Below are 25,197 nucleotides of genomic sequence, written 5' to 3' on the forward strand. Positions count from 1 at the left end.
ATCCATTGGTTTCTCAGGTTAGTTTTTATTATGTCCATTTGGAAATATAGTTTCATTTTTTTGTCTTACAATCTATCTACAACATGAGAGACTCCTAACTCTGGGAAATGAACATGGGAGGTAAGCGGGGGGATGGGATGACTGGGTGACGGGCACTGAGCGGGGCACTTGATGGGATGAACACTGGGTGTTATACTGTATGTTGGCAAATCAAACTCCAATTAAAAAATATACAAAAAAAATTTTTTAAAAATCTGTCTAGATATCCAAAATGGAACTGGTATTGTCAGGCAGGTATGGATACTGATCAATATTCTGTCCTTTATAGTGAACGATGATATGATTGATACTGACCTCAATCTGTATGGACAATTACAGCTGTAAAAACAGATGCTATTCTCCCAGGCCCATCTCAGCCATATGCTTTGATTCATGGTGCTGGGCATTTGGCAGAGATGGGTATTTTGTGTCAGACTCTGATACCCCTGGATTCTCTGAAGATTATTTTTAAGAACTTATGATTCACTGCTGGTGGGGCTGTCTCTGTTCCCTCCTAGGATTCTACAACTCCTATGGCTCATGCTCTGAGATTGTGCTTTTGTGCCCCAAGATACTTATAACCACCTTATTTCAGGCCCCCCATAGTTACTTGGATCACTGAACAGTGAAATGATAAGGACTTTTAAAAAGTATTTGGTATTTTGGGGGCACCTGGGTGGCTCAATCTGTTAAGAGTCTGCCTTCAGCTCAGGTCCTGATCCCAGGATCCTGGGATTGAGCTCCGTGTCAGGTTCCCTGTTCAGTGGGGAGTCCGCTTCTCCCTCTCTCTCTCCCTCTGCCCCTCCCTCCACCCCCACCCCCACTTGTGCGCTCTTTCTCTCAAGTAAATAAATAAATAAAATCTTTAAAAAAATATTTTGTATTTAAAAAAAAATCATGGCCGTGAACATCACTACAGGAGAAATGAGTGCAATTTAACATCTTCCCATAGGAGCTTCAGGTTTATTGGGGGAGACAAAATGAAAACAGAGTGATGTTTGACATCATTGAAATGGGTTGAGTTGAATGATCACTCACATAATCTGAAAGCGAATCATGGGGGTCCTTGTTAAAATGAAGTTCTCATCACAGATCTATTGGATAAGAATCTCTGCAGTGGTATTGATATTTGTGTCTTTAACAAGCCCCCTCAAGTGATTCTCATGCACACTAATGTTAAGAACCATTGCCCCAAAGATGGAATTCAGCCTAGGCATGTTTCCTGCCCTGCCACTAGTCAGTGACTCCTGTGTTTTGGAAGGAAATGGCAGCATTGAGTGAGTATCACCACTGAAATATTCAATTAATTACCAAAATGATGATGTTGATGCCCCACCCAGAACTCCTTTACCAGTCTGGTGCACCCATCCTCAGCTACTTTCTCCATCTTACCCAGAACCCAGACTGACTCTATTTCCTATTTAGCAGCTGTGAGCTGTTAGCTGCTAATAGCTCACAGCTGCACTCTTCTCTGGAGAAATGTTCCAAACTGATGGGAGCCACCTCATCTGAGATGCCTAAGAGGCTATATACCTATCAACACAGCAAATGACTAATTGAAATGATAGAGCAAAAGACCAACTCCTTTGCCTCAATGAAGACAACTCTGTAGTGTCATCTTTGCTCTAGAACTCTCCATAGAATCAGGGTGATGCTAGACTTCTGTTGAATCCACCTTTTTGCTTAGGTTCTGCTGCTGCCTTTCCTGCTTCCTTTATGTCCTTCTTTGGAGGTTTCTCTTGAGAACACTCTCTCAATAGAATCTCTCATTCTCTGCTTTTAGGTTACTCTACCTAAGGTAATACTGTTATTCAAAAGTTGAAGAGGCTTTTTGAAGGGAAAAATGTTATAAAAATAACAAAAGAGATTCTGTGAATAAATACACAGACATATTTGTAGAAAGATGTAAAAGAAATAGAAGGCTCTGGTTTTTCTTCAGATTTTATTTATTCATGAGACACAGAGAGAGATAGGCAGAGAGATAGGCAGAGACATAGGCAGAGGGAGAAGCAAGCTCCCCGAGAGGAGCATGATTCAGGACTCAATCCCAGGACCCTGTGATCACGACCTGAGCCAAAGGTAGACTCTCAACCACTGAGCCACCCATGTGCCCCAGGAGATTCTGGTTCTAAGTAAAATGGGGTAACTACACCCTGTTTACCTCATGCAATGCGGCTATAAAACCTGGAAAGAATGCATAAGGCAGCTATTTGAGAACCCTGAAAAGTACACAGTAGCATACAGATTGGGAAAGAAAACAGACCAGAATCCAAAGTACTAACTAGTGATGAGTTTATTGTTTATTTTCCTTTGGCTATCCCTGGCTTAGACTCAAGTTGTAAGAATCTTGGGGCAGCCTAAAACCTGGAAGTGGGAACTAGGGCACGGATAAAGAGAACTCTAGGAGAAGCCCTCTTGTTTTGTCTGTAAGGGGACAAAAAAGATTTCTTGATGCTTAGAGAGAGTGAGGGAAATCTCCCAGGGTTTTCTTCCTTTTCTCTGTTCTCTAGCACTTCAGGGAATCCTGAAGTAGCAGCAGCAGCAGAAACAGCACCAGCAAGGAGGGATAAAGGTGTCCAAAATTCTGAGGGAGGAGAACCATTACGTCTGATCGGAAGAGCTGTGTCCCAACAGGATGTGGTGAATCCCCGCTGCTGTTTTTCTCTCTCTTGCCTCCTACTGCTTGGTCTCAGACATAAGTACAACTGTGGGAAGTACACAGCACAGCACAGTTGCCAAAAGCCCATCTTTCTGGGGTCAGAGCCTGAAAGGTGAGCCCTAGGGAAGAAAAAGGAATGAGGAAATGTTGAAGAGGGTATAGCTTGGGGAAACAATCCCATAAAATTATTTATGAATACATAAGCTCAGTCTTTAGCTGTGCATATGTGAATCTGACCCTAAACAACATAACAAAGATTTTGAGAACTGAATTATGGGATAGAACACTGCCTAGCTCCCAAATTGGCCACTGGGTGGCACACACATGAGATAGAGTTGAATGGTGCTGAACTGACGTTAGAAATACAATCCACAGAAGGCTCACTGGAATGAATGCGCAGTCTGACTCAAACCAACTGCCTGTTAATAATATCTACATTCTCCATAGGATTTAAATAAGACCCAGAAACTCAGAGTCTCCCAAAATATCCAGGATAAAATTTAAAATTACTCACCATACAAAGAAGCAGGAAAAATCTCAACTCACATGGGAAAACAACAGACACCAATGCCAAGATGACACATGTTGGGAATATCAGACGAAAGCTTTAAAGACAACTATTATTAACATGTTCCAAGAAGTGAAATGGAGAATACTCTTGAAATAAATGGAAATATCAAAAGTCTCAGCAGACAAATAGAATATATAGAGATATCAAATGGAGATTTTGAACTGAAAAATGTAATAGCCAAAATAAAAAATTTATAAGATGGGCTCAAAAGGAAAATGAAGATAAGAGAGAAAACAGTGAATTTATTGGTATATTAATAGGAGTAATCCAACCTAAATAACAGGGAGAAAAATATTGGAAAAAATAATGAATATAGCTTCAGGGACCTGTAGGACAATACTGAAGGTTTAATTTGTGTCATTGGAATCCCAAAAGGAAATGAGAAAGAGTATACTGTAGAAAAACTACTTGAGAAAATAGTGATTAAAACCTTCCCAAATGTGGCATAAGACATAAACCTAAAGATTTAAGAGGTTCAATGAATCTCAAATAGTATAAACCCAGAGAAATTCATGCCCAGACACATCAGAATCAAACTGCTACAAAATAAATACAAAAAAAGTGTGAAGAACATCCAGAGAAGATGATTTTTGTGATGTAAAGTCTGTGTTTAACTTTTTTTGGCATGTGGATGTCCCGTTGTTCCAGCACCATTTGTTAAATAGACTATCTTTGGTCCATTGTATCACCTCTGTTCTCTTATCAAAGATTAGTGCTCTATATTTGAGTCTATTTCTGAGCTCTTTATTCTGTTCAGTTGATCTGTGTCTATTTTTTCACCAAAATCACACTGCCTCGATTACCATAGCTTTAGAGTAAGTCTTGAAGTCAGGCAGCATCAATTCTCCAACTCTGTTCTCCTTCAGTATTATGTTGGCTGTTCTGGGTCTTTTGTGTCTTCATATAAGTACTTAGAATCAGTTTGTCAATATCCATGAAATAACTTACTGCAATTTTGATTGGTATTGTGTTGAATCTATCAATCAACTTGGAAAGAACTGACATGACATTATTGAGTCTTATCATGAACATGGGATATCTCTCCATTTTAGTTCGACATTCATTCTTCATTCATTGGAGTTTTGTCATTTTCCTCCATACAGATTATATATATATATTTTGTTAGATTTATACGTAAGCATTTTATTTTAGGGGTTGCTAATGTAAATAGTATTGTTTTTATTTTTTATTTATTTTTAAAAATTTTTTAAATTTATTTATGATAGTCACACACACAGAGAGAGAGAGAGAGAGAGAGAGAGAGAGGCAGAGACATAGGCAGAGGGAGAAGCAGGCTCCATGCACCGGGAGCCCGATGTGGGATTCGATCCCGGGTCTCCAGGATCGCGCCCTGGGCCAAAGGCAGGCGCCGAACCGCTGCGCCACCCAGGGATCCCGGTATTGTGTTTTTAATTTCAAATTCCACTTGTTTATTGCTGGTATATAGGGAACAAGTGAATTTTCTTTTTTTTTTTTTAATTTTTATTTATTTATGATAGTCACAGAGAGAGAGAGAAAGAGAGGCAGAGACATAGGCAGAGGGAGAAGCAGGCTCCATGCACCAGGAGCCTGATGTGGGATTCGATCCCGGGTCTCCAGGATCGCGCCCTGGGCCAAAGGCAGGCGCCAAACCGCTGCGCCACCCAGGGATCCCACAAGTGAATTTTCTATATTTACTTTGTGTCCTGCAATCTTCCTATAATTGCTTATTAGTTCTAGGAGTTTTTTGTTGATTCTTTTGGATTTTCTACATAGATAATCACATCATCTATAAACCAGTTTTTCTTTCCTTCTTAGTCTGTGTGCCTTTTATTTCACTCTCTTGTCTTATTGCATTAGCTAGAACTTGAGACACAATGTTGAAAAGGAGTGGTAAAAGATGGGATATCCTTGCCTTGTACCTGATCCTAGAAAACATTCAAGTTTCTCACCATTAAGTATCTTAGCTGTAAATTTTTTGTACATAGTCTTTACCAAGTTGACAAAGCTCCCCTTTTTTCTTAGTTTACTGACAGTTTTTATCATAAATTGGTGTTGCACCCCGTCTATAATTTTTCTATATCCATTGATTGATCATGTGATTTTTCTTACATTAGCTTGTTAATACAATGAATCACAATGATTTTTGAATGCTGAATCAGCCTTGCATGAAATAAATTCCACTTAGTCCTGGTATATAATTTTTTTATACTTTCTTGGATTTGATTTACTAATATTTTGTTGAGTAATTCTGAATCTATGTTCATGAGATATATTGTAGTTTTCTTATAATTTCTTTGTCTAATTTGAATATTTGGGTAATGCTGGCTCCTAGTATTCCTTCTGCTTCTATCTGGTGAAAGATATTACAGAGAATTGGTATAATTTCTTCCTTAAATGTTTGGTATAATTCACCAATAAATCCATCTGGGCCTGGTGCTTTCTGTTTTGTTTTTGTTTTTTAATTTTTTTAAATAAATTTGCTTTCTGTTTTGAACATTTATTAATAATTGATTCAATTTCTTTAATAGATATAGGTCTATTCAGATCATCTGTTTCTTTTTGTGTGAGTTTTGGTAGATTGTGTCATGGAGTGTGTAGTAATGTCCCTGTTTCATTACTGATATTAATAGTTTGTGTCTTCTTTCTTTTATTCCTTAGTTAGCCTGGTTAGGGACTTACTGATTTTATTGACCTTGTCAAAGAACCAGCTTTGGCTTTTGCTGATTCTTTCTATTGATTTCCCGTTTTCAATTTCCTTGACTTCTGCTTTAATTATTAATATTTCTTTTATTCTGCTTATTTTGTATTTATTCTCTTCTTCCCCTTCTAGTTTCCTAAGGTGAGAACTTAGATGATTGATTTTAGATCTTTTTTTCTAGTATATGTAATTCAATGCTATAGATTTCCTTTTAAGCACTGTTTTCAATGCATCCCACAAATTTTGATAAATTGTATTTTCATCACATTTAGTTTAAAATATTTGTTAATTTCTCTTGTGATTTTGACTATGGCCCATGTCTTATCTAGAAGTGTGTTATTTAATATCTATGTATTTGGGGACTTTCCAATTATCTGTTATTGATTTCTAGTTTAATTCCATTGCAACCTAAAAACAGACATTGTATGATTTCTATTCTTTTAAATTTGTTAAGGTGTGTTTTATGGCCCAGAATGTGGTATATCATGGTGAATGTTCCATGAGCTTGACAAATAAGTGTATTCCGCTGTTATTGGATGAAGTAGTCTATAGATATCAATAATATCCAGTGTATTGATAGTGTTGCTGGGTTCAACTATGTCCTTACTGATTTTTTGCCTGCTGTATCTGTACATTTTTGATAGGGAGGTGTTGAAGTCTACAGCTGTGATAGTGGATTCATCTATTTCTCATTGCAGTTCTATCAGTTTTTGCTTCATGGTAAAAAACTGCACCTCAGGGTACCTGAGTGGCTCAGTTGGTTAAGTGTCTGCTTTGGGCTCAGGTCATGATCCCAGGGTTCTGGGATCATCAGGGAGTCTGCTTCTCCCTCTCCCTCTGCCTGTGGCTCCTTGTGCTCTCTCTCTCTCTCTGTGTGTGTGTCAAATAAAGAAATAAAATCTTTTCAACAAAACAAAAAAAAAACTGCACTTCACAGAGTATCGTTTGATGCTCTATTGTTAAGTACATACATGTTAAGAACTGTTATGTCTTCTTGGGAGAATTGACCACCTTATCATCGTATAAATGCCCTTCTTTATTCCTGATAATTTTCATTACTTAATACTTTGCTTTCTCTTGATTAGTGTTAGCATGGTATATTTTTCTCCATAATTTACATTTTAATTATTGAAGTATAATTGTTATGCAGTGTCATATTAGTTTCAGATGTAGAGCATAGTGATTTGACAATTCTATTCATTATCTTATGCTCTCCACAATGAGTGTAGTTACCATCTCTCACCATACTATGCTATTGCATATTGTTGGCTATATTCCCTATGCTGTACTTTTCATCTCTGTGAATTATTTGTAAGTAGGACTTTGTACCTATTCCCCCTAACCCTCTCCCCTCTGACAACCAACAGTTTGTTCTCCATATTTATGAGTCTTGCTTCTGTTTTGTTTATTTGTTTTGCTTTTTTAGATTCCACATAGAAGTGAAATCATATGGTATTTGTATTTATCTATTTCGCTTAGCACAAATCCATCCATGTTGTCCCAAATGGTGAGGTCTCATTCTTTTTTATAGCTGAGTAATATTCTATTGTGTGCATATATACATGTACACACACATATTGTCTTTTTTATTTTAGCCATTCTAACAAGTGTGAGGTAGTACCTCATTGTGGTTTTGGTTTGCATTTCCATGATGATTAGTGATACTGAACACATTCTCATGAATCTGTTAGCCATCTGTAGGTCTTCTTTGGAATAATGTCTATTCAAATCCTCTGCACATTTTTAAATTGGATTATTCTTTTTTTAATTTTTTTTCAATTTTTATTTATTTATGATAGTCACAGCAAGAGAGAGAGAGAGAGGCAGAGACATAGTAGGCAGAGGGAGAAGCAGGCTCCATGCACTGGGAGCCCGATGTGGGATTCGATCCTGGGTCTCCAGGATCGCGCCCTGGGACAAAGGCAGGCACCAAACCGCTGCGCCACCCAGGGATCCCTTAAATTGGATTATTCTTGTATGTGTGTTGAGTTGTAGTTCTTTATATATTTTGGATATTAACTCCTTAACAGATTTTTCATTTACAAATATTTTCTCCTATTCAGTAATTTTCCTTTTTGTTTTGTTGATGGTTTTCTTCAATGTGCCAAAGCTTTTTATTTTCATGTAGTCCCAATAGTTTTTGATTTTGCTTCCCTTGCTTGAGGAGACACATCCATAAATAAGTTGCTAAGGCCAGTGTCAAAGCGATTATTGCCTATATTTTCTTTTAGGAGTTTTGTGGTTTCAGGTTTCATACTTAGGTTTTTAATCCATTTTGAGTTTATCCTTGTGTATGGTGGAAGAAAGTGGCCCAATTTTATTCTTTTGCATGTAGCTGTCAAATTTTATCAATACCATTTACTGAGGAGAATGTCTTTTTCCCATTGTATATTCCTGCATCCTTTGTCATTAATTGACCATAAAAGTATGGGTTTATTTCTGGTCTATTCTTTTTTCTGGCCTCTATATTCTGTTCCATTGATCTTTGTGTCTACTTTGTGTCAATACCATTTTTTAAATTACAGCTTTGTAATATATCTTGAAATTTGAGACAGTGATGCCTCTAGATTTGTTCTTCTTTCTCATTATTGCTTTGGTAACTCAGGTTTTTTTGTGGTTCCATATAAATTTAAGGATTATCTGTCCTATTTCTGTGAAAAACACTATTAGTATAGGGATTGTATTGAATCTGTAGATTACTTTGGGTTGTATGGATATTTTAACAATATTAATTTTTTCCAATCCATGAGCATGGTTTATCTTTCCATTTGTTTGCATCATCTTTAATTTCCTTCTTCAGTGTTTTTTAAGTTTTCAGAGTGCAGGTCTTTCACTTCCTTGATCAAATTTATCCCTAGGTATTTTATTACTTTTGGTACAACTGTAAATGGGATTGTTTTATTAGACCAAATAAATGAATTTGGTAAAATTTCAGAATACAAAATTAATATATAGAAATCTGTTGCATTTCTATACACTAATAATGAAGTATCAGAAAGAAATTAAGAAAAAAAAGAAAAAAAGACATTAAGAAAACAGTACACCATTCACTTTTTAATCTATATGTCTTTATATTTAAAGTGGGTTTCATGTAGAAAACATATAGTTATCATGTTTTTTTATCCACTCTTATGTCTCGATAAATTGGTACATTTAGACCATCAAATTTAAAATGATTATTGATATAGTTAATGTTTATCATATGCATTACTGTTCTCTATTTGTTGCCATTGTTCCTCTGATTGTCTTCCACTCCTTTTCTGTGGTTTGTGGTTTTTGTTGAGCATTTTATATGATTCTCTCCTTTCTTAGCATATGTTATACTTCTTTTAAAAAAAACTTTTCTTAGTGGTTGCTCTAGAGTTTGCAATATGTATTTACATTTAATCCAATTCCTCTTTAATATAACACTGTACCACTACACTGCTAGTGTAAGTACCTTATAATAACAAAATAATTCTAACTCCTTCCTCCCATACCTTGTAGTATTGCTGTCATTTATATATATATATATATGCATATATATAGAGTCATATATATGCATACATACACATAAGCATACACAATTGAATATATTGCTACTGTTATTATATTGAACAAACTGTTATGTTAGATTAAGAATAAGAAAAATTAAAAAAATATTTTTTCACTTATTCTTTCTTTGATGCTCTTCCCATCCTTACATAGATCTGCGTTTCTGACCTATGTTATTTTCCCTCTTTCAAAGAACTTCTTTAACATTTCTTACAAGGTAGGTCTACTGGCAACACATTCCCTCAATTTTTGTTTGTCTGAGAAAGTCTGTCTCCTTCACTTTTGAAAGATAAATTTACAGGGCATAAAACTCTAGATTGATGTTTTTCTTTCTCTCAGGATTTTAAATATTTTACTCCACTCTCTTCTTGCTTGCATGACTTCTGAGAAGTTGGATGTAATTCTTAACTCTGTTCCTCTGTAGGTAAGGTGTTTTCTCTGGCTTCTCCAGGACTTTTCTTCATCTTTGATATTTTTTTGCAATTTGAAAATGATATGCCAGGTTGTAGGATGTTTTTTGTTTGGGTTGGTTATGGATTTTTTTAATATTTATCATGCTTGATGTTCTCTCAGCTTCTCAGATCTATGGTTTGATGTCTGAATTTAAATTTGAAAACTTCTAAATCAAATTGTTTCAAATATTTCTTCCGTTCTTTTCTTTTTCTGACATTACCATTACTGGTATGTTACATTTTTTGTAGTTGTCTCACATTCCCTAGATATTCTGTTCTGTTTTTAGTCTTCATTCTCTTTGATTTTTGGTTTTCAAGCATTCTATTGATACATCCCCTGGCTCACAGATTTTTTTTTCCTCAGTTGGGTCTACTAATAGGCCCATCAAAGGCATTCTTCATTTCTCTAACAGTGTCTTTTATATCTTACATTTATTTTTGGTTCTCTTTTAGGATTTCCATTTCTTTGCTTACAATGCCCATCTGTTCTTACATGCTATCTACCTTATCCATTACAGCCCTTAATATATTAATCACAGTTGTTTTAAAATCTCAGTCTGATAATTCCAAAATCTCTGTCATGTGTGGCTCTGATGCTTGCTATGTCTCTTTGAATTGTTAGTGTTGGCTTTTGGTATACCTTGTAAGGGTTTTTTTATTTTTTATTTTTGATAGCCAGATATGATGTAACAGGTAAAAGAACTACTATAAATAGGCCTTTGGTAATGTGGTAGTGAGGTGTGGGGAAAGGGAAAGCATTCTATAATCCTATGATTAGGTCAGTCTTTTGGTGAGCCTATGCCTCTGGACTATGCACTTTACAAGTGTTTCTCAGTTTTTTTTCTCCCCTCTTGGGTAGGACAGGATGGTTAGAGTTTGCTGGGGTTGGGTATTTCACTTCTCACAGTCAGTTAAGGTCTGAAAATACCCCTAGCAGGTCAGGCTCTAGTTAACTAGTTTCCTCTGGGGACAGATCTTGTTAAGAACAGTGTTCTAGCATATTTCAAAATGGTTCCTTTTCCCCTTCCCCTACTGGAAGCCTGAGGGGATTTTTCTCTGGTATTTACTGTGGGAACCTGGTTGAGCTTCTGGAGGTAAATCTCATAATACTGTAGGGGTTCCCCTATGAGTGGGTCCCCCTAGGGTTTTTAATACTCATAGTTTTCAACACTAAGCCTCTAGCAATTTGTCAATTACAATTAAGATTTCCCTACCATGGCACTGGTTTCTATAATGGCTTCTGCTAGTGAGTCTCTGCTCCAGTAAGCTGCAAATCCCTTTATTTACCTGTCTCCCATCTTGGGGGCAGTGGCTTGCCCTGTGTCCTTCCTTCTCTTATGGATCCAAGAAAAGTTGATTTTTTTTTTCAGTCTGTTCAGCTTTTCACTTGTTAGAATGGAGTGGTGGCTTCCAAGCTTCTTACATGTGGAACTGGAAACTGAAAGTCCCTCGCCAGCAAAACTTTTTTGAAAGAATTGCTAAAAGAAGTTCTTCAGACAGAAAGAAACCTGGAACATTAGAAATGAAAGAAGAACAACAAAATGGTAGATATCTGGGTAAACAGAATATCTTCTCTCCTGTTGAGTTCTTTAAAATATATTTGGTATCTGGAAGCAAAATTTATCACATTTTCTGATGTATTTTTGATGAAGCTTTTCTTATTTTTCTGAAGAAAAATGAAGTTTTTGATATATGTAGATATGCTACAAAAAAGGCAAGTACAATATAAGGTACCAATATAAAGGTACCTATATGGCGCTAATATTTTTCCACTTAAAATAGTAAAATATTGGGGTGCCTGGATGGCTCAGTTGGTTAAACATCTGCCTTTGGCTCAGGTCATGATCTCAGGGTCCTGGGATCAAGCCCCATGTGGGGCTCCCTGCTCAGCAGGGAGTCTGCTTCTCTCTCTCCCTCTGCCCCCACCCCTACCCTGTTTGTGCTTTCTCTCTCTCTCAAATAAATCAATAAAGTTTTTAAAAGAAAAGAGTGAAATATTGATTCTGAGTAGACTGAAAAGTTGAGTACGTATCTTATAATCTATAGAACATTAAAAATACTATATAAAGAGTTAAAAACAACAGAAAAAATAAAACAAAATATTGAAACATGTTCAAATAATCAAAAAGGAGGAAGAAAAGGAGAAACAGAGAAATAAAACAGAGGGAACAACCACAAAACAAACAATAAAATAGCCTAAATCCAAACCTCAATAATTATATTAAATGTAAAATTAAGAGATTTTCAGAATGGATTTAAAAAGTTAAAAGACCAATTGGGTCAACAAAAGACTCACTTCAAATATAATGATATAGATAAATTAAAAGTAAAAAATATATACTTTTATGCAAATATGCCAATACTAATAAAAGGAAAGTTGGAGGGCAGCCCCGGTGGTGCAGCGGTTTAGCGCCGCCTGCAGCCCAGGGCGTGATCCTGGAGACCCTGGATCGAGTCCCACGTCAGGCTCCCTGCATGGGGCCTGCTTCTCCCTCTGCCTGTGTCTCTGCCTCCCTCTCTCTCTGTGTGTCTCTATGAATAAATAAAGTCTTTTTTAAAAAAAGGAAAGTTGGAGTGACTAGTAAAAAATACAATAAACACTTTGGCAAAGTGGCACAATGCTGAATTAAAGCTACTTGTCACCAATAATTCCTTAATAAATTATTTCCATGCTTTTCTCAGGAAAAGTTTGCTTCATCTCACCCACAGACCTTTCAAGCCTCTAGATACTAAAAAGCTGTCGAACTCTAGCTGGACAGTTTTTTTTTTTTTAATTTTCATTGTTTTGGAATTAGACTCTTGCAGATTGCTGTAATCTAATGGCTTACTTTAGAACACAAGACATAACATCTTTCTCCTTCACTTTCCCAGTTAGGTACAGGGCAATTTTCCAGACATATCTCTATTTCCTTTAACCTGAACAGATCTTTTTGTTTTCCATTTTCATTTTACTTCCCCTGTAGTACAAAGCCTTGTGCTCCAAAATTACAAGAAAACTAGGTGGCCATATAACTAACATCACTTGCCTTGAGTCTCATTTGTCAGTTAAAGTTATGCATGGCCACAAGTAAGGAGATACTACTCTGAAAGCTTTCTTTATAAGAATAGTTCTTCGGAAGGATGATTTTCTACTGTTACTATATTATATTACACATAAAAAATTATAATAATATTTGTGACATTCTGAGACAAGCAAGAGGAGAATGCCATGGCCAGCAAATGGCTAGAGGTATTTAGCTCCTCTAGGCTGCCCTGAGCTGTCTTGAAGGCTGTAGGGAGCCAATATACTGACACACCTATAACATTTGTGGAAGCTGCAATCAGAAAGATGGGCACTATTTTAGCATAAAATACAGGAAATTGCTATAGCAATCCCTGTGTATTTCTCCTTTGAATTTCCATAATCTTCAGCTTAATTGTACTTAATCTTTCTCTTTTTAAATACTTCAAAAATTTTTAAGTAAAAGAGAGCATTAATAATGTTACATAGTGATTTCCTCACACATAAAAATATCATTACAAAGCTATGTATGCTAACTTCTCATGGAAACTACAGGCAGAGAAATGATAGGGATTTGGGACTTAGTTTCCTAAATTCTGGAATGTTACAGATCCTTTCTCATTTTAGTTTCCCATTATATAATGGAGATAATAACACTTGTTTGCTGTGATTATTGTGAATGTTAAAATGAGGTACCTTCTAAAACATGCTTAGTATAGTGCCTGGCACATAGTGGGTACTCAATGAACACAGCTTCCTCTTCATTTTCATTCCCTAGAGGAATTTTTGCTAAAAAAAAATTGAGAGTAGAGATATGTCAGCTTTGAAGTCTCACAGAAGGCTTTATGGAGGGTATGTAATGATCTTGGCCTTGAGGGGAAGCTGAGATTTGATGGACAGTGAAAAAGAAGAAAGGCCTCCCAGGTCCTGGTAATAAGACGGCATGAAGATAATCTTTGAAGTCTCAAGCAGCCAAAGGTAGGATTAATGAATAAAGAACACTTGCTAAGTAGAAGAAATATTGATTTGGAACCTAGCCTTAAGGAAACACAATGAAAAAAGTCTTACTTGTACGGGTGTGAGAGTTGATTCAGGTTAGCCCATGACCACATGGAAAAGTAGGCAAAATTTTCCTTCAGTGCTTTTCCAAAATGACTTTGCTGTCTTTTCTTCCCTTTCAGCATTGCTTCTTCTAAGGACTCCATTATACTACTTATGCTCAACTATCACTACTTGGGAAGGAAGTGGGCTAAAAATATCTAATTCATACTAAAGAGTTTTTGACCTAATGAGTTAACCCTGCTAGTTCATCAGCATTTTAAAAGAGAATCTTGGATTGCATTACAAGTAATCAAGAGAAAAGCTCTCCAGTGATTGAATTTCCAGCACTTCTCCTGAGTAGGAAGTATTTCTGATTATAGAGGCTACCCACTCAAATCATACCACAAAGATAACTTCCCACTCCATCTATGGTTATAAGGACCCTAATTAGTAGACCTGGGTATGCACAGTCTAGACATAATCATGCCTGAATACCAACATTCTAAAGAAGGCTCTAGAAGAGTTTGTCTAAATTACCTCTATATGAGTATCTGGGTTGAATAGTCAGGAGAAACACTATAGTGATTTCTGGCTGAAGCAGCCCAGGGTACAAAAAAAATGGAGAACCAAGCGAGAAAAGCCAAGATCCAAAGTAACAGTATGAAATCCAAAAGGGCAGATACCGATTGCCAAGCATCCTCCAAGCTTCTGGAGTTAGGGGAGATGGGGTTCAAAACAAGAACTGGTTAGGAATTGCTGTTAAGTCCGAGGGGGTTAGAGTGACCAGTCTATCCATAACATCCATGCTTCATGTTTCTTATTCAGTGCCTTCCAGCTATGACTGCCCGCTGGATTAGTTTGAAAGGTTAAAGGCAGAGTGAGCATAAAGGATGCAGCAAAGGACTTATGGGAAATTTTAAAATAAATATTAGAGAATAATTGGTAGCTATTAAAATACAGAAGCTATGAAACTATTAGAATACAGAAGTTATGGCACTTGCATCCAGAGGAGATAGTAAAATCACAATTTAAAGACTCATTAGACACCCATTCATTTTTAAGACAGGATTTAAGAAAAATAATGAGATCTATCTTGTGGTAGTGCTGAGATATGAGCTAAATGACCCACGAGAGGTCTCTTCAAACCCAAGAGATTCTGTTTAAACGTTAGAATCCATCTGCCATAATGGAAATTAAATCCAATAAGCATTCTCCTCGGAAAAACATTGCTTTATATGAGCAATGCTCTATTTGCTCTTCTATTTCTTTCTTTTCATCCCTTCCAAATTAAAAACTGGCTCAAACCTATCTCCAAAGTAATTTTCTTGATATTAACCCCTAAGAAGAGGATTCATAGCCTAATATACCACGAATGGCAAATAGACTTCATCTTGATAGAGGTTTCCTGAACTTTGTGTTGAGAAATGTTTTGAAGCTGTATTCAGAGGGCTGTGTCTGATTAGCAATGCCACCCTGCAGGAAGAAGGGATTAGAGTGTGCTTACCAGGTGTTTGCTACTTCCGCAATATAACAACCCAAGGAGTATTTATAATTAAAAGCAATAAAAATATAATCTAATATTTTAATATTCTGAAGCATATATGATTTGATGCATGGTAGAATGGACTCCTTCCAAGTTTATGGCAATAAGGGGCTAGTTATTGTTAAAAAAAAAAAAGATTCAACAGAAGAGGAAAAGGCATAATACCGGTACACTAAGAATAGATAAACTTTTTACAAATCCACTAACCTAAGGTTGGAACCTTAAGAGAAACATTTAGGTATGATTTAAAGAAGAGAGGAAATAGGAACTGATATTTTTATGGCCATATACCACACTCCTTGGCCTCATGGAGGACATAGATAATATTCTCCTAATATTGATCACAAAACTGATTTTATAGGCATAGAGCTGAACTGCAGTTGTCATCCATTTCCAGAGCTATCTTGTTAACCACAAAGCTATACTGCCTAAATCTCAGCTGGAACTCCCACCCCCTGCAATGCTTAGTAACTTATTTCTTTAGGCAGCCAAACCTACTCAGCTGCCTAGTGGCCTTCAGGGTCCAGAAGGTAAACCTTGCTGGTAAAATCACTTTGGTTTCCTGAAGAGCTCTTTCAGAGGATTCAACCCAGAATTTCTCGATCCTGGAGTCAATCCTCAGATCGCTGCTGTACCATCTAAACTTGTAGAGATTGCATGTGGTTTTGGTGGCTATGGTAATACGGAAGACTCTAGCCCAGCATAGGGCTTACATTCCTCTATCCTCCTATCTGCTTTACCTGAGATTAGTCAAAGGGGTTTCTGTGGTAGTTGGGGGTGAGGTAGAAGGGGGAAGTGAGGAGATATTGCTTGACATTTTGTTGAAACTCAAAGATTTATCAAATGAATAAATGAATGAATGAATGAATGAATGAATGGAATTTGGGAGACCACCTAAATAATGGGAATAAAAGTGCCTTCTAGCCTTGGAAAAATAGATAAAGCAAGCCAGAAAAATAAAACCAGGCCACTGTAGATAAGATTGGTGCTTTCCTATCCTACTATCACCAACCACCCTTCACCTAAAACAGGAAAACTGAGATAGCTTTGTACAGGAGGCTTGTCTGTCAGTGGGAGAACCCCAAGACAGAAAGGTTAACCTACAGTTTAGCAGGGGGAAGTTTATGCAGACATGGTGAAATTTGGCAGCACTTAATCTAGGAGTTTTCTAGTATGTACAGTATGAAATAAGAGGGTCATGTACATCACTGAAGTGTACAGTGTGTTCTACCTTTGAACCTGGGCTTGGACAAATAGATGTTTTTCTCTTTAACAGTATACCGGTACGTTAGGAGATAACAATATTGAAAACTTCAGAGGCTTTAACAATTTTATTTGAGGAAACAACTGTGCTTAGTTTTAGTGACTAGCGATGAACCTAGAATTGTTTCTGAATAAGAAGTTGATTTTGTTTTCAATTTAATCTTTTTTGAATTATTCATTTTGGATTTTAAGTTGTGCTGGTATTGTCACTTTTAAAGAGATAAAGAGTTTGGTGGTATTTGACCATCTAAGTAAATCAGCATAAGGCTATACAAAATTAGCTATGTATAGACTTCATTTAAAAAGCACCTATGCAGAGGATATACAGTCTTGAGAACAAGTGGCATTTATAATCTGGTACCAGAACAAGTTTTACCTTGGCAAATGCTAATTTTTGCCTTATAATTACTTGGACAATGCTTCTGTCTCTTGTTTCAATTTCAGCTATTTACAAGCAAAATATTGTTAAATTATAGAATTAAAAATGTAACCTCCACTTAGGTCTTGAGATCATTCTAACCGAAATAACTATCTACTTGGTGAAGTTATATGGAAGAAGAGGACATTCTCAGCTCCAGCTTACTCATTATCATGGACTGGTATCAACTGAAAAAACATACTTCATACCACCAGCCATGGTCCACAGAGGTAGCATGTTTTGAATTTAAGGCTCTTCTGTATAACTGCTTAATTTAACCCATGACTGGAACATAGGATGGAACATTTAATTCATTCTGTGCTATTGGGATCAGAATAGAACTGAGTTTTCTTGGAATTTACAAAAGGTGTATTTTCATGTTTAATTAGGAAAAATATGAAAGTATGTCATCTGGAGTTGAGAATTCAGAATACCTGGATATTCTGTAGGGCAGGCTATATAAGCACTGGAAGATTAAAGCCCTCCAGGAGCAGTCATGCACTGATGGATGGCAAGTGGACAAGGACACCAGCTCTCAAGCTTCCCAGATAGGATAACCCTGAAGTTCTTGTCTACATCATAGGTAGCAAACTATTTCTGCAAAGGGCCAGAGAGCAAATATTTTAGATTCTGCAGCTACATGGTCTGTGTTGCAGTTCTTCAGTTGTGCTGTTGCAGAGTGAAAGCAACCATAAACAATTCACGAATGAGTGTGACTATGTTCCAAAAAAATTTTATTTATGGACACTGAAATTTGAATTTCATATAATTTTTATATGACATAAAATATTAGTCTTTTGATTTTGACTATTAAAAAACATAGGGACCCCTGGGTGGCGCAGCGGTTTGGCGCCTGCCTTTGGCCCAGGGCGCGATCTTGGAGACCCGGGATCGAATCCCACAACGGGCTCCCGGTGCATGGAGCCTGCTTCTCCCTCTGCCTGTGTCTCTGTCTCTCTCTCGCTCTCTCTGTGACTATCATAAATAAAAAAAAAATTAAAAAAAAATTAAAAAACATAAAAGCCATTCTTAGCTCATGGGCTATATAAAACCAAGCTGGATTTGGCTCAGGCTGTAGTGTGCAAACTCCTGTTCCACGTTATCTTTCGAAGTTTCCCTCAGGATTCCACATGGTATCTTGCTGGAAAATTCACCCTTCATTGCTTTCCTTATCTTCCCCATCTTGCTTCCCCAGTCACCTAACAGTATTCTTAGGAATCACCTCCCAGATAAGCTGTTTGCACTTGGATACTTGTCTTGAGGTCTGCTTCTGGGGGAAACTCAACTAAGACAACCAGCTTGGCTGATTAATCACTGAGTTGAATGTTCATTGCTTTGGGGCCATGAAGACCCCCCCAGAAAGACTTCTCCCTATGAGTATATTTAATAAAAGGCTCTTCTTGTTATATTCTCAGACTGATAGTGCAGTGCATTAAAAATGCATAAACTTTACCATTCCAGTCTTCTGACTTATACCTGAGATAAAACCAAGAGTGTTAACACCTGCAACAAGCCCAAGGAAGCCATTTCATCTCGTGTCCATGGCTCTCCAACCCTCTTGCTAGGCTTCTCGGCAGTGAGGACATCAAGGTGCTTCTCAGCAGCACATATGGGTGAGTCAGAGTTAGTTGAACCACAGGACAGCCTATAGGAATCCAGGGGCTGGGGCGGAGGGGGGGGGTCGGGGTTGGGGCGATGATAACCACTGCAGCAATCTCTGTAGCAGTGGAGACTTAGAAAATCAGTTTCCTTCCCAAAGCTCCTTGAAAATAACCAAGGGACTGAATTATTTCCAGATCAAGGCTAGCAGGTGGGTAGATAGGGAATTCATTTTTTTTGATCCCATAATGCTCCTTTTATGTAGTAATTTCTTTCTTTGCAAATTGAAAAAGCTTTCCTCACCCTCTTCTATGCTATTCCAGATGGCTATACCCTCTCAACCTGGAAGGTGCCTGCCTGTTGGCAGTGAGGCTGTGAACTTACTAAGTACAGCATTTTCAAATCTGCAGACATAAATGAAGCAATGTAGATTATTTTATTAATGACAGGCTTCTCTAATAAAAGGATAGGCCATGACATGTAAACTACAAGGAAATCATGAAACCATATCTGGGTCTAAAGTGCTAGGGCCCTATGCATTGCCTAAAAATTGATTAATAGACACTGATTTCCTCTACTCCTAATTGGTATGCAACATGCAACAAAAATATAATTGTAAACTTAAAATAAAAAAAAGCTTACATTCTAGAACTAGCTCTGGGGTGTTTACAAGTTCTAACAAAACCCCTCAAAAATGTGTTTTAATTGGGTTTCCATTAGTAAGTCTAATCCATTGGGACTCCCTAATTACTGAGGTAGGTCTTAATTCCCTTTCATCATTATTTTCTCTCTTTCAGTCCAAAATAGAAAGAAAGAAGTTCTCTTTATTAAGATGTGAATTTTAAATTGAGCTTCAGTCCAGCAAAGTAAGCTACCACTGGTTCTTTCTGAGCCTAACCCTCTGGAGGGCTTCATTTTAAAATTCAAATACAGGGAGATTATTTATCAGTGTGGTTTTGGCAGTGACATAATTGCCCCTTGAAGAAAACAAATTGGCAGCCTTGCAAAAGAGGAAGTGATTTTTATTTATTTATTTATTTTGTATGGGAATTAGGTTCTGCAAACAAATGCCTCTGACTACTAGGGCTTAAAAAATGTGGTATGGTGTTCAAATGAAAAAGCAACATGAAGCCAGTGAATGCCCATGGTCTCAGGGTGTGGGAAGTGTAGCCATGGTAATAAAAACCAAAGTGCCAGGGAGTAGCACACCAATGCCCAGATCCATAAGCTAGCTAAAATTTCTACCCTTGGCTCCACATTCCTACTTGAAAAACACCTCCTTCTTGATCAGACACACAAAAGCCTATGTTTCTGTGTTGTAGTAGGATGCAGCTAGGTTAGAGTAGAGAGAGAACTGGTGCAGGTACAGAGCATCCAGATTATCTTCCTGCTTATAACAGTCTCTGGGTCCATACACTACAGGCCAAGGAGAAAGAGAGAAAGGAGCTATTTCTTACCACCAGCCAGCATCACAGCTCTGGCATTTTTTTTTCATTAATTTGCATACCCAGGAACAGCAGTTGTATTTCAGAAGCATATGGATCACTGCCCCACCTCCCCAACACACATATACCTTCACCTAGGTCTCCCTCCAGACCTGCTCTATCATATACATTCCCATCTGCTCTTGAATGCTGAAAAAGATCACAACTAGGCATTTATTCCTTGGATATAAGGTCTTATTTCTTAGTAATGTGCACATTATCCTGGGATATATGACACCTTAACCCCTAAGCTTTTGAATTTAAACAAACCCATTACATTCATTGAAATTCACTTCTTCAAAACAGTCAGAAAATTAAATGAATAAGCCCTATTAATCACTTATACTTTGCTGAATACAGGTAGGGGAAGGATTAGGCAAAGAAGGATTAAATAAAGGGGGAGATTGTGTGATCTCCATAATCATCAGTTCAATGGAAATGAAAACTGTCATTATTCTATTCAATTTAACCTCTCATTGCCACAAAGAAAGAAGATTCTACATAGGTGTTTATACTTGCTACGGTATATTTTTTCTGTGAATGAAGTATACAATAAAGTACATTTTATAAATAAGATTCATATTAAATACCATGTTTGGGAATGTGGAAATGAAATTCATCAGAAAATTCTTCATAAGTAATCTATTTGGCCAGTAGAGATATCGCTACATGGCATTTCTCCAAGTCCCCAAGCTTATTTATATCACTTTGCTATCCTCATAACATCTGTGCTCTTAGGAGAGTAGGAATATATTTAACTGAATATTTTTCTATTTAGCTGGGAGAAGATGCATAAAAGCATGGAACTAGTGTAGGGAATAAACAGTTGGTTAGAGCATAACTTGGAGGACAAATTTGGTCATTTTATCAAAATGTATCATGAGATATTTAATATAGCAGTACTTTCCCCAGAAAGTTATTCCATAGGAGCACCCTAATGAACAATTGAACCAAGGTATAAGATATATGGGAGATACCAAGATATTTATTGTAACATTACAAATGTGGCAAATGCTGGAAAAATTTAAATGTTCGTCAGTAGGTTAAATATATTACGGCTCATTCACAGTGGAATGATATACAACCACTAAAAAGAATTAAGTAAATTAATATGTATTGATACAGAAAGGTACCCAAGATATTCTATTAAGTAAACTGTAATGCATACTATCATACACATATTTTTTACAAGGAGAAGTCGACAGGCACCTATTGGTGTGGTATAACTCTGAGAAGGATCTTGTCAGGGGAAAATTTTACTTTTCATTTCATAGTCTTCTGAACGGTTTGAATTTTCTTTTTGGAAGTGACTGTTCATTACACACATAAAATAAAAATACAAAATAAAGAAAAAGAGAAATATAATAAAAGTGAATTGCCCTTTTGGAAGCATCCCTACGTATCATTTGGGCCTACATTCTTTGACAGTGGCCATATAGATTAGAAGGAGGTCAGAATTGCCTTCCCTGATGTGCCCTGAACGTAAGTGTTCCTGCATAGGTTATCGATTTGGTACCATGAAATAACACCTATCTTATTAGAATCGGTGTAAATTGCTCATAGTACTTCTTGCAGGGGGTGGATGACAAGTTTCATAAATTCATCAGCCCTCTTTCATATCCCGAACAGGGGTGCAGAGGGGAGAGTCCTCTAAATGCAGTCTTTCAACCTTCAAGAGCTGCTTATAAGGTTTGATGAATAAGTTGGTGTTTGTCCCTCTGTGTCTTTCACAAATGTATAGTCTTTGACTCTACCTCTTATGCAACCTTGCCTTGCTAGGCATAAGAATAAGAAATTTTTTAATCTGCTTTCAATAGAGGGACCCCCTGTTTTCCCGGTCCTTTTAGCTTCCCTTTGCTGGGCATTGTTTAGCTCCAACATTAATTTTTTGGAGAGGTTTCAGAATCAGAATTGCAAATGGTTTTCTCAGCATGGTTGGGCAGGGATTTCATGCAGTGTTCCCTGTTCTGTTTCCATTGCCTTCTTTCCTGACAATCCCACTGCCTGGCCAGCCTTTTGGAACAAGCTCTTCCAATTCCTATTAGCCATTCTTTTCCCTCTGCAAGATATCAAACCTCCAAGGTGAAAATGAAAAAAGTTCAGATGTTTCTAAATCATGGATTCCCAGAATAGAACTCAAAGGGTCATTAGATATAATCTTGTCCAAACCTATTTTATAAGTGGGGGAAACTGAGGCCCAGGGAGGTTAAGCAAGGACTCCAATTTAAATTTCCCAACTTCCGTGCCAGTCCTGTCTCCATTTCATCCATGTGCAGAAGAGATATTAGAAAGATTTAATAGCTGTATTTACCTAAGGCACCAGACTATAGACCCACCTGAGTGCTGGGGTAGGGTCCTGAAGGTACCCTGCTGCTCTCTATTTGCTAGATCAATGAATGGTGTGTGGGTTGCTAGGGGATGCACAGAGGTTACTGGGGTGGTGAGTAGGAGGGCTTGTAGAACTCACAGCAACATCTCTTCACTCACCTTTAAAGAAGTATTTCAATATATTAACTGGGACAGTCATCCAAGTGTGTCCCAGGTGTGTAGCATTTATGTCTATATAGTTCTTCGGTCTAATTTAGATAAAACTTGGGTATATATTTTTCTTCAATGCAATGCTTTGATGTGTAAAGACTCAGAAAGAGTATCTGCAAAGTGATATGTTGTAAATCTTTCAAAATATAGGCATCATGAAAATAACTTCCAGGCACTCTGAACATTACACATAATTAACCAAAATCTGGGGGTCTCACACATCCAGTGCCATTAGAATACTGCAGCCTTTCAGTGTCACTCAAAGATGAAATATTTAAATTGCAAAACAGACACATCTACACAGAAATGTGAGCTCTCTAAAAATGTATGAGCTGATGCTTATCCGTCTTCAAGGAAAAATGAGTCACAGTAATGTTTCCCTGTGTGCAACAGATTTTGAATTGTGATTTATGCAGTTTAAAAGCAGCTAAGTAGCCCTTGTCAGTAAGACTATCACAAGATTGTTTGATGGCGACCACTTTGTACAAATTACCTAATCAATTCAATTCCCCTTCCTCTAAGCAGAAGAATACAGAATACCCAATCTCAGGAATGGGTGGGGGTATGTGCATGAAGAGGCTCTTTGTTCTCTCATTCTGTTTTCCTCTCTTCAGCTCCTTAGGAGGTACTACATAAGACATAACATATGTGAAAGCTAAACAACAGGATGTACAGAACTGTTCCCCCCTAAGAAACCTACCTAAGACTCCTACCCCTAACATCTCTCCCATAGCCTGAGATCCCAGCATTCCATTTGGTCTTTAAGAGTGCCCAAACAAAATTATTCTTGATAAGCCATAAATACTTATATCTCTGGTAACCTTTTCCCCCGTGGAAAAATGGGCTAGGTTCTCAAATTTATTTTCTCATCTATGTATTTAAACGTTTCAAAAATATGAAATGTTAAATCATACTTAGTCACACTTTTAAAGAAAGAGCTGAATTGAAAATAAAAAGACCAGGTGAACAGAGGTATGGAAGAGGCTCAACATAATATTTGTTGGATGTTGAATGAAAAATTAATCAATATGTATGTCAGTTATACCTCAATGCACGATTTACAAATTAAATCATAGGAACTTGCATATTTTAACTGGGACTTCTGATACCAAATTTTGTATCCTATAGGGTTCAATCAGAGAAACAAAACCACTGCACACACACACACATACACACACACACACACGAGTGCATGCATAAAAGGGATTTGTCACAGGGATTTGATCTTACACAATTGTGGAAGCTAGTTAAGCAGTCTGTGTAAGATTGTTGTCTTTGCTTCTGATGCTGGAGCTTAAAGTCCACAGAGCAGGCAGTGGGGGAAGGGAAGATGGATATGCAGTGAGGGAAAGCAAGAATGAGCTGAAACCCACAAATGTCAAGCTGAAGACCACAAGGAGGGGCTGAAAAACTGTCAGTTCGGGTCTCTAACCTTAATGGAATGCTTGTTTTTTTAGAAGCTGGGGATCCTTCATTACAGAACTAAGCCCACACAGCTAGCCCAGGAATGGAAGCAGCTGAAGGAAGAATTAGGGAAGGTTGGAGCAGCTGAAAGCCCAGCTGCTGTCTCACGCCAAAGAGGTAAATTAGCAGATCAGTGACAATGTGTGTGAGCTACAAAGTGGCTGCTGTTCTCTTCTTCCCTCCAAATCTCATATAAGAATCTCTCTTTTGGCCCACCATAACCAGAACATACAGGAAAGGGATTTCTGAAATATGTAATGCAGCCTAGCAAAGTTAACAGTGCAAAGCCACCATACTAGTCACTATACACAGGGAGAAGACAGAAGTGTTCACAGATTTCGGAGTCTCTAACAAATAGAAATGAAGGTCTCTGTCCATCAGGGGAGATGGCAAAGGTATTGCAAGGAGAGGAAAGAGTATATATTCTGTTAGTCACTCTTCCTCCTTCCATTCATTAAAAATGTGTACGGAGCATTTACTCTATGTCAGGCCCCATATTAAATTGTATTTTTCAAAGATGACCACACCAATATATTCCTTCCAGTATGCTTGTCTTATGCTGTGATGCTGAAACTCTACTCAACAGATGTGCTTTTTTGTTCACTCCCCTTAAATCTCGGCAGGACTGTGACTATGGCAGAAGTGATGCTGCATAGCTTCTGGAGATATATCATAAAAGTTTGAATTTCCATCAAGCTCTCTATGTCTCTGGAGATTCCTTTTTTAAAGGATTTATTTATCTATTTTATATATAGAGAGAGACAGACCATGGGGGGAGGGAGAGGGGAACAGAATGAGAGTGTGGGAATCCTCAAGCAGATGCCCCACTGAGTGGGCTTGATCCCAAGACTCTGAGATCATGACCTGAACTGAAATCAAAAGTCAGATGCTTAACTGACTGAGCCACTCAG

At 37.4% G+C, this 25,197-nt stretch overlaps 1 protein-coding gene across 3 annotated transcripts in view; it reads right to left on the reverse strand.

The window, feature by feature from the left end:
* The window catches only part of LOC112655137 (ferritin light chain-like), a 67,798-nt gene that overhangs the window by 13,927 nt on the left and 28,674 nt on the right, over positions 1 to 25,197 (reverse strand). For 2 of the 3 annotated variants that reach the window (XR_003133554.3, XR_003133555.3), the window contains 2 exons: positions 11,223 to 11,443; positions 1,968 to 2,817 (listed from right to left, as the gene is read on the reverse strand). The exons of the other annotated variant lie outside the window; for it this stretch is intronic. The gene's annotated coding sequence lies outside the window, so the exon portion shown is untranslated. Of the gene's footprint in view, positions 1 to 1,967; positions 2,818 to 11,222; positions 11,444 to 25,197 lie in introns of those variants that run through there. 3 annotated transcript variants of the gene reach the window in all.

Source organism: Canis lupus, chromosome X, assembly GCF_003254725.2.
Source record: "Canis lupus dingo isolate Sandy chromosome X, ASM325472v2, whole genome shotgun sequence".
Taxonomy (NCBI): domain Eukaryota; kingdom Metazoa; phylum Chordata; class Mammalia; order Carnivora; family Canidae; genus Canis; species Canis lupus.